General features: G+C 42.0%; 1 long non-coding RNA gene across 1 annotated transcript; it reads right to left on the bottom strand.

Annotated features, from left to right (window-relative positions):
• Positions 1-2,143: 2,143 nt before the first annotated feature.
• On the bottom strand, positions 2,144-4,432 carry LOC308674112. Its single transcript, XR_014027807.1, has 3 exons — positions 4,404-4,432; positions 3,691-3,871; positions 2,144-2,164 (listed from the first exon to the last, which is right to left on the bottom strand). It is a non-coding gene; the product is annotated as an uncharacterized lncRNA (long non-coding RNA).
• Positions 4,433-7,946: the final 3,514 nt, after the last annotated feature.

Genomic DNA, 7,946 nt, shown 5'->3' with positions numbered 1-7,946 from the left:
GTAGCTGCAGTGGTAATGGCAGACTGGGTGGGACTAAAAAGTTCAAGCAATCAATTCCAACTTTGGGAGAACTTTTTGTCCCCGCGAGAAGTTGAAATTGATTGATTGATTGATTGAACCTTTTTTTTTGTACACGACAGCGGAGGCCTAAAGCGAAAAGGTTTTATAAAATCCAGCTGAAGGCCTAGGACTGGGGCGATGGCACGCGTGCCCACAGAGAGGGCTCTGAGTGCCACCTGTGGCACCCGTGCCATAGGTTTGCCATCACGGTACTAGTTCATTGAACACAAAGCTGAAAGGCTAGAGCAGGGCTCTCCAAACTTGGCAACTTCAAGACGTGTGGACTTCAACTCCCAGAATTCCCCAGCCAGCATTGTGTTCCCTTCGTAGTTCCCATCACTCCTGTTCTTCTTTGCAAACAAAACCAAAACAAAATGCCTCTCCACCAATCAACTTACCGCTTCCAAGTGGCAGTAAGCCGCCGTCAGATTAAATGCCTTCTTTGCAGATGTCAGTCTAAAACGAAGGAACTTGGAGTGTTCATTATTTTCCAGGAAAACTTCATGCTTTATCAGCTGGCTCCACAATGACATTATTTCATTCTGGCTGTGCAGGAAACCTTTCATGAAACGGTTGATTGTGGATGCCTAGTAAGTCAGAGGAATATGTTCATTCTGAGAAATAAGGAGGATTCTAGAAGCAATGCTTGGCTTGGTCAGACATCATCTCCCTATTATTTAATCCTGACGCTTCAGTTAAGAATAACCCCATGTGGTTGAGCTTGGTCACTAGTAACTTAATTTGCCCGCTTTCTCAGTTCTGTAATACAGTGTTAGCCTTAGTTTAATGGATCCTCATTTACTGGACTCTGAATTGAGCAGGCTAAATTTCTGCCTGGTTGCCCTCCATAAATAACAAGACAAGTCCATGTGATCTGAAGTAGTTCACAATTTGAATGTGTGAATCTATCCTGAGACTGAAAGAAGAGAGGCTGTTATCTTGTTTGTGGCTTTTTGGAGGAATGGATTCCTAGCCCATGATGCCAACTCTTTGGAAAAATGAGATTTAAGCCCTTGAAGGAGGCTCCACCTTCTTGAATAATTGTATTTTGTTTAGTGCAAAAGGGCTGGAAGATCCCTAACTCAGCTCTCAAAGTTTGTTACTCTAACCCCTTCCTTCTTGGTACTAAAACTAACTAAGAGAAGTCCATATGAAGCTGGCTTCTAAAAGCAGAACTTGGCTTCTGCAGCAGAATGAAGAACCTGTGAGTAGGCAGGCTCTTCCAAATTCCTTTCTGGACTAGGAGAAGAGTTGAGATTGCCCCCAAATGCTCCAGACAGCTGTTCCTTGCAAGGAGACCACAATATAGCAGTCTTCAGTAGGTTTAGCACTCTGGGAGAGGAGGGAATAACCATCTCGCTCAAACTGCGATTGGCACATTTGAAGACTTGGCTATTTGAACTTGCCGGCCTGGACTGAGGGATTGGGATTTTAGATTTTAAATTTTAAATTTTAGAACGTGTTTTATTGTTTAGGGCTACTTGGTTTAATTTATTTTAATTTTTGTATATTATGTGTTGTATATAGTGTTTTAATTGCCCTGTACACCGCCCTGAGTCCTTCGGGAGAAGGGCGGTATATAAATCCAAATAATTAATAAATAAATAAATAAATAAATAAATAAATAAATAAATAAATAAATAAATAAATAAATAAATAAATAAATAAATAAATAAATAAATAAATAAATAAATAAATATGACACTCAGTTCAAATACTTCCTTTCAAATCATTTTTGGACATGGTTTGTTAACTGCTCTGCAATTCAAGCACTTCACCCGATACTTTTATATTCGGAATAGTGTCACAGTGGCTACTTGGCAACGCTCCACTCTACAATTGCAGCTGAAAAATTGGGAATCAAAAGAGGCAGCCAAGAGGAAGGAACTAACTCTCAGATATGTGGTTGTTGGCGTGCGGATCTCAATCCTGCCTTCTTTCTCAGCATCGTTGTCTTTACAAAAGAGCTCCAGGATTAAACCCTTGACAACAAAAGCTTTGCCGACAGTTAATTCAACAGTGGTGAAGAAAGCTGAACGCTGGAACTGGTGGAATTTGTGGGTGGCGTACAGATAAAGCCAGGGTGTGTCCATATTGAATGTACCTATAAAGAAGAGAGAAAACTTTATTTCTGAAAGCCGCCCTTTAGGTTTATTTATTTTTCAGTCACTCCAACTGGTTCTTTATATGCCTCACTTAACTTTTCCCATGCAAAGGGAGCCACTTAATGCACAATCTTCCATATTTCTGTGAAAAATAAGGAGCTTGAATGGTCTTTTTAAAATAAATGTGCATTAATTGTTTTAGATTTTTTTAGTTTGTCTATCTTCTATCTATCTAACTGTCTGTTTGTCTATCTGTCTATCTATCTATCTATCTATCTATCTATCTATCTATCTATCTATATCATTTATCTAATCTATATCATCTATATCTATCTAATCTATATCATGTATATCTATCTTATCTATCTTGTCTATCTATCTCTAATCTATATCATCTATATCAATCTATAATCTATAATCTATCTAATCTATATCTATCTTATCTATCTATCTTGTCTATCTATCTATCTCTAATCTATGTCATCTATATCAATCTATATCTAATCTATCATCTATCTGTTGTTGTTAGTTGCGAAGTCGTGTCCGACCCATCGCGACCCTATGGACAATGTTCCTCCAGGCCTTCCTGTCCTCTACCATCTTCTGGAGTCCAGTTAAGCTCACGCCTAACTGCTTCAGGGACTCCATCCAGCCACCTCATTCTCTGTCGTCCCCTTCTTCTATTGCCCTCAATCTTTCCCAGCATTAGGCTCTTCTCCAGTGAGTCCTTCCTCCTCATTAGGTGGCCAAAGTGTTTGAGTTTTAGCTTCAGGATCTGGCCTTCTAAAGAGCAGTCAGGGTTGATCTCCTCTAGGACTGACCGGTTTGATCGCCTTGCAGTCCAAGGGACTCGCAGGAGTCTTCTCCAGCAGCAGAGTTCAAAGGCCTCAATTCTTTTGCGCTCAGCCTTTCTTATGGTCCAACTTTCACTGCCATACATTGCAACTGGGAAGACCATAGCCTTGACTATACGCACTTTTGTTGACAGGGTGATGTCTCTGCTTTTTAGTGTGCTGTCTAGATTTGCCATGGCTTTCCTCCCTAGGAGCAAGCGTCTTTTAATTTCTTGACTACAGTCCCCATCTGCAGTGATCTTGGAGCCCAGGAAAATAAAATCTGTCACTACCTCCATTTCTTCCCCATCTATTTGCCCCATCATCTATCTAATCTATATCATATCTCTGTCTGTCTGTCTGTCTATCTATCTATCTATCTATCTATCTATCTATCTATCTATCTATCTATCTATCTATCTATCTATCTATCTATCTTATCTAGTTATCTAGCTATCTAATTCAATTTCTATAGCCGCCCATCTCAAATACATGTTTTTGTAAAGTTTATCTTGGTTTGATTCTTGAATGTATGTTTGTAAAGCAACACTATATAAATATAAACAATTGAAATGTTTTTTTCTCGATTGACCTCTGAGGCTGGTCCTTTATTATTATTATTTTTTTCCAGTAAAAAAAAAGCATCACCATCGGCATGAGACTTTCAGGATATGCATGTGACTGAATCTTACCTTCCCACTTCTTCAGCAAACGGCTAGAAATATTTCTCCACTGAAGGTCAGCTATAAAAGGGATGCGGTTGTTATAATGCACCTTGAGACTGGTGCTGCTTTCCGGAGAGTGGCGGAAAGAACTAGAATGCTGCAGCCGGGTCCTGTAATCCAGATTCTTTTCGGGCACTTGAATCGTGAACTAGAAGGAAAAATGAGTTGTGCCCGTGTTATAGGAAAAGAATGCAACGCGACGGTGGCTACAGATAAGCCTTGACTTATAACCAAGCAAGCTATTTGTTAACTGAATCACACTTGATTTCACAGCCTTCTTTGCCCCTCTTGTTTAGCGAAGCCCTTCAGCTCTTAAATGGTTTCACAGTGAATTCAGCTTCCCCCATTGATTTTGCTTCTTGGAGGCCAGTTGGGGAATTTTGCAAATGGTGCACACGTGACCCAGGATGCTGCAGCTGACCTTGCAGAAAGCTCAAGGTGGTTTCCAAGAGAGCCTTTGGTAGAGCTGTCACTTTGTGAGGAAGGCTGGAGGGACACAACAGCTGCCCCAAAGCCTTCTCTGTAGGGGCCTCCTCTGGCTTGATCGTCCCCGTGACCTTGCAGAGTAGGTTCGTGGCTGATGCTCAAGTGGAGATCCTGGTCTAACTTGCCCAATCGCCTTCCAACACCACCCAAGCCCACCCCAAACATGTGACAACGTTCAGTCCTGCTATTCCTACCTCCATGAAGTAGCTCCTCAGAGTGGCCTGGGAATGATTTTTGAACATCTGGCTGATGATCACCTTCCTCATATTGTTGGTTTCATCCCAGTGTTTCCCGTAGTTAGCCTCCAAGCGGGACTGCAGCTGGGTTGCCGTGTCTTCATGGTGCAAGTGGACCTGGAGAAAGGTGACAGGTTGAGCATTTAGCGTCTTCCCTGGTAACAACTGCTGTTCCAAGAAGAATCTTGGAGGAAATCCTGGATTATGGTAGTTGTACCAGGTCCTAGTCACCCGTTGTAGAGAATAATGAAGATGACCTAGATCCGGGGTAGGCAACCTTGGCTCTTTTTTCAACTCCCAGAATTCCTGAGCTGGCTGGAGTTTGAAGTTCACGAGTCATAAAAGAGCCAAAGTTGCCTACCCCTGACCTAGTTGGAGATATGCAAGATCTCCAAAGCAATGAGGAATGAAGCAAATCTTCAATGAGGCTCAGACAGACAACCCCTTAACTCACCTAAGTATAAGAAGGGGAGGAGTATCGCACAGTCAGACTTGCAAGAGTCTGTGGTTGCAACCGCTCTCAGTAAAAGTAGTTTCAGCTTTGCGGTAGAATTAATGTCCTGGTCGTGTCTACCTGTAAGGGCTGAACCTCATCCAGGTGGCTTCTCAGCATCCCATTCCATGATGTCTTCCCACCATTGTCTGTCTTCACACCCAACTTCCAGCCAATCCCCTGGCATCCCTTTCTGTGGTTAGCACCTCTTTACCTTGTGATTGTACATTGGACTCTGAGTGCAGTGAAATTTGTGCTCCACATCCAGTCGGTAAGCATCTGGCAAGCTGTCCTCCAGCTTTAACTTCTGAGCCACGTTGCATTCATGTTGAAGCTTCTTGGCATCTCCTTCTCCGGTGAGACATGCATGTAGGGAGAGAGGAATATCTACATTACAAACCGGAATGGTATCTTTTTCTGTCTTTCCCGATCTGCTCTTCTCCCGAGATTTAGATCAGTTCCCAACATTGCTAATGATCACGGAACTTGATCCCATAGATCGCCATCTTGAGTGTTATTGGCTTAAATTTTCCATAAGCATTTATGTAGATTTTCCATTTTTCTTAAGAAAATGCATTAAGCGGGCCAACCTCCTGACCTGACTCAGTTTTATGACCATTTAACGTAGTTGTTAGTGAACCAATGCAGTTGTGAATCAAATTACATGAACATTAAATGATCTGTACGGTCATTAAGAGAATCCATTCTCCTGAATGGGCATTTTTTTTAAAATACCACCCATATAGATGAGATGGGAATTTTTATGAATAGAATAGAATAGAATAGAATAGAATAGAATAGAATAGAATAGAATAGAATAGAATAGAATAGAATAGAATAGAATAGAATAGAATAGAATAGAATAACAGAGTTGTAAGGTACCTTGGAGGTCATCTAGCCCAACACCCTACTTAGGCATGAAACCCTATACCATTTCAGACAAATGGTTGTCCAATCTCTTCTTAAAAACTTCCAGACTTAAATATAAAATACTAGTACATTACCAAACAACCCATATTTAATTCTTAAGATGTTGGACCAGAGTTGTTCCCATTGTTGCAGAAGAAAAATGACGCGAGACCCCAAAACGCCGGGAATGTGGGTTTCTCCTTCCAGGGAATAGTGCCTTAGCTCGCTATCTGCCTTCTTCTCGAAACGCACTAAGAAAGAAACACAAAGCAATCGAAATCAGAGGTGCATTAAGTAGGAACAGGAACATAGGTAGTCCTTGACAGTGCTTTTTTTTGTAAAAGAAAAAGGTGCTGGAACTCACACATGTCATACAACCCACCTTGCCTACCCTATAAGGTTCCATCTAAAAAAGGTGCCAGAACTCCGTTCTGAGCGTTCTATGACAAAAAAAGCCCTGGTCCTTGACTTACAATCATTCATTTGGTCAAATTCAGACACTGGGCAACTGGCACGTACTTAGGACGGTTGCCGTGTCCTGGGGTGTGTGTGTGTGTGTGTGTGTGTCACATGATCTCCTTTTGTGACCTTCTGACAAGCAAAGACAAGGGGGAAGCCAAATTCACTTCATGACCGCGTGACTAACTTTATAACTAGGGCAATCCACTTAACAACTAGGGCAAAAGAGGTTGTAAAATGGAGCCAAACTCACTGAACAACTGTCTTGCTTAGCTCAATTGCGGTCGCACGTCGAGGACTACCCGGACAAAGAATCGTGCAGGCAGTGCTGAAGAGTGGACCTTGAAGACGAGATGGGAGGGGGCAATTTATTTATTTTTGCAAAAAGAGCATAACTCTTTTTGCCTTGGTGGAGCAGTGGGCACTCCTCAGGGTGCCACCGGTCAGAGAATGTAGATTGGTGGCCCCCAGGGGGAGGTCTTTCTCTGTGGGCGCCCCGGAGCTATGGAACCAGTTACCGGTTGAGCTCCGGACGGCGCCCAATCTTCGCTCCTTTCGCCGCGATCTGAAAACATACCTGTTCGAACAAGCCGGCCTGGCCTGAGGGGGGATTGGTGGGGTTTTTACTATCATTTTATTGGGGTTTTATTAATGTATTTATTGTTTTTTATGGGCATGTATTTAATTACTTTTTAATTTTTGTAGCTTTGTGTTTTATTCTTGCCCTGTACACCGCCCTGAGTCCTTCGGGAGAAGGGCGGTATAGAAATATTAATAAATTAAATTAAAATTAAATTAAATTAATGCCTCCTTAAGTAACACCAGCTGCCTGCCATTAGTGCAGGTTCGAGTCCCACCAGGCTCAAGGTTGACTCAGCCTTCCATCCTTCCGAGGTAGGTAAAATGAGGATCCAGATTGTTGGGGGCAATAAGCTGACTTTTTAATAATGCTGCTTGGGGGGGCGGTGAAAGCCCTAATAAGCAGGCATATACATAGAATGAAGGCTATTGCTAAGCGCATTGGTTTGTGCTTTAAAAATTGTAAGCTGCCCTGAGTCTTTGGAGAAGGGCGGGATATAAATGGAATTAAAAAAAAAAACTATACCCACAACTGCCGAGAACTTGAGGAGTGTCTTTTTATCCATTAGAAAATCATTTGTGTTTGTGTGTGTGTGTGTGTGTGTGTGTGTGTGTGTGTGCGTGCACGTGTGTTTGGGGGGAAGGGTTAAATTGTGAAAATGGCTTTCAGCATTCACACATTGTGTTGACTTTGTTTCTGCTTTTGTGGGCATTTTTTATGAAAAACGTAGCGTTCACAGGCTCTGACCTGTGTACCAAATTTCCAGACTCACTTGCGGTCTTTACCTTTTCCAGATTTGGATATTGCTTGTTTCGTTTGTTTGTTTTTAATCCACCTAGTTTTTTTTTGTTGTTTTTTTTTTGCAGCAGATTTATTTCTGCAAGGAGGAAGGCTTTTCGTCTGCCTCCAGTTTTACCCAGGTGGACTTACCTGCAAAGAACGCAGCATCCTTCAGCAGGTTAATCAAGGATATGGAAAGTGACACCTTCCGGCTAACCAGTTTAGTGAGGTTTCCTGACAGGACAATAGGACTTCCGTGTCTTAGCAGTTTAGCTTCCAG

The sequence above is a fragment of the Vipera berus genome (genome assembly GCF_964194415.1).
Source record: "Vipera berus genome assembly, chromosome: 13".
Taxonomy (NCBI): domain Eukaryota; kingdom Metazoa; phylum Chordata; class Lepidosauria; order Squamata; family Viperidae; genus Vipera; species Vipera berus.
The sequence above is the reverse complement of the archived record's forward strand: the minus strand, read 5'-3'. Positions and strand labels throughout refer to the sequence as shown.